Below are 2,064 nucleotides of genomic sequence, written 5' to 3'. Positions count from 1 at the left end.
AAATAGGTGACATGATTTAGCATATTATTTAATTGACTACGACCAATTTAGATGGTTATAAAATCGTCAAAGTGTGTACTACATTGTGATTGGTGGAACCGTTTGTGGCACGGATCGATGAGATGGCAGACATCCTACCATCCATTGCTAGCAATCCAACGTCCATCCATCCGTCCATGCAAAGAAAGGAAAAAAACCCACCGCACCAAACCCTACCTCTCTCTCACCTCTCGTCCCTTCCTTTCACCTGCCGCCTCCCTCTCTCTGTCCCCGATCCAGATTGGCCTCTCCCTCACCCCTCGCGCCACGCCGTCCTTCCCTCGCGCTGGCACCGGCGGCGCCCTCCTTCCTTTCTGTCACCGGCGGCGCCCTCCTTCCCTCGCGCTGCACCCGAACCTCGCTCCCGCTCCCAGCTCTTCTTCCTCCGCCCACGCCCCCAACCCCACCCCCTTCTCCTTCCCTCAGATCTCGATCTGCCACCACCCCCAACCCCACCGCCACCGCCACCATCGACGACCCTCGCCGTAGACGAGGTTGAGGCCGACCCAAGATCGAGCCCATGCCCAGAGCCGCCCCCAAGATTCGCAGGCAACCCCACGCCAATCAGGACCTCGATCTGGATCGAGCAGGCGCTCTCCACCGACGGGGCTTGGGCAGGCGAGCCAACCGCAGCGGATTCGGCCCTCAGCTCCTCCGGTGGCCAGAAAGGCGCCGCGGAGGCTCGCGGAGCACGGGGACGTCGCTCGCCGCCCTCACCGCACCTCCATTCCCCTCCACCACCTTCCCTCCCTCCCTCTACACGCCCGTCTATATAAGGTACGCCTCCCTCTCCCCTCACCTCTCTCCCCGCGCTTCCGGAAGTCGGGGTCTAGGGTTTGGTGCGCCAGTACGCTGATGGATCTGGCGGGGTTGCTGGTGGGCTGTAGGAGGGCGTCCGGATGTCGGACACGCTGACGAGCCCGCCGGGCGGCGGCTTCGGCAGCGTCAGGGAGCAGGACAGGTTCCTGCCCATCGCCAACATCAGCAGCATCATGAAGAAGGCCATCTTGGCCAATGGCAAGATCGCCAAGGACGCCAAGGAGACCGTGCGGGAGTGCATCTCGGAGTTCATTGCTTCATCGCCAGCGAGTGAGTGCCTCTGTTGACCGCTGCCGCTCTGTTTTGCCTGCCCGAATCAAGTGTGGTCTGGTGCTGACCTGTCGCCGTTTTGTCTTGTCTGTATTGTAGGGCGAGCGACAAGTGCTAGAGGGAGAAGTGCAAGACCATCAACATCGATGACCTGCTCTGGGCGATGGCCACGCTAGGCTTTCAGGAGTACATTGAGCCCCTCAAGGTTTATCTGCAGAATTACAGAGAGGTGCATGCCCATTTAGCCATGTGGGATTTTTTTATCCGAACTAATTGGGGATGGATTAGTGCTTTGAGAGTTAGGTAGGTCCATGATAGTTTAATATGTTGCTATTGTAGCCTGAAAAGCTCTGTTTGGCACTTTTGTTAGTCCTAGTTGGCAAATTTAAGCACTCATGTTCAGCTTGGTGACTGATGAGACCCCACACTGCCTGGCACCAATCATCTTATTGTCCTTAGAACAAGTGTTGATTTATCCCTCCGATTACTACTGTCATTGAGATCTTCAATTCTTTTCTGTACTGTTAATTCAGATAACTGAATGATTTGAAGCACTAAGAATTGTCTCCGGAGTCCAACTATTAAACTGTTTAAGTAGCTACTGAATCTGCTTGCTTGGTTATGGCAGATATACATGTCTTACAAATTCGTTATTCTTGTTTGAAGCTAAGCTAGGCTATTGTAGTTCCAGCAAAAAACAGGGGAGCCGCTCTTTTTGTTCTTCACTAATAAATTCTTGTTTGAATGCATATCCTGGGGGTGGTGAAGCTGGGAGCCTTTCCTCCCCATAAAAATACTTTGCTCTTCATTATGAGCAATGCCCTTATATAATTAGCTGCTAGGAGTGTTTATATACTTGATCACCGCACCTCTACTATTCTGGTTACTTTTGCTTTCTTCTCTGTAGTTATCTAGTGCATAACAGTTTTATGAGTG

The 2,064-nt window shown here is 53.2% G+C and overlaps 1 pseudogene; it reads left to right on the top strand.

Annotated features, from left to right (window-relative positions):
• Positions 1–938: 938 nt before the first annotated feature.
• LOC125516098 lies at positions 939–1,435 on the top strand (annotated as a pseudogene).
• The last annotated feature ends 629 nt before the right edge of the window (positions 1,436–2,064 follow it).

The sequence above is a fragment of the Triticum urartu genome, chromosome 6 (assembly GCF_003073215.2).
Source record: "Triticum urartu cultivar G1812 chromosome 6, Tu2.1, whole genome shotgun sequence".
Taxonomy (NCBI): domain Eukaryota; kingdom Viridiplantae; phylum Streptophyta; class Magnoliopsida; order Poales; family Poaceae; genus Triticum; species Triticum urartu.
The sequence above is the reverse complement of the archived record's forward strand: the minus strand, read 5'-3'. Positions and strand labels throughout refer to the sequence as shown.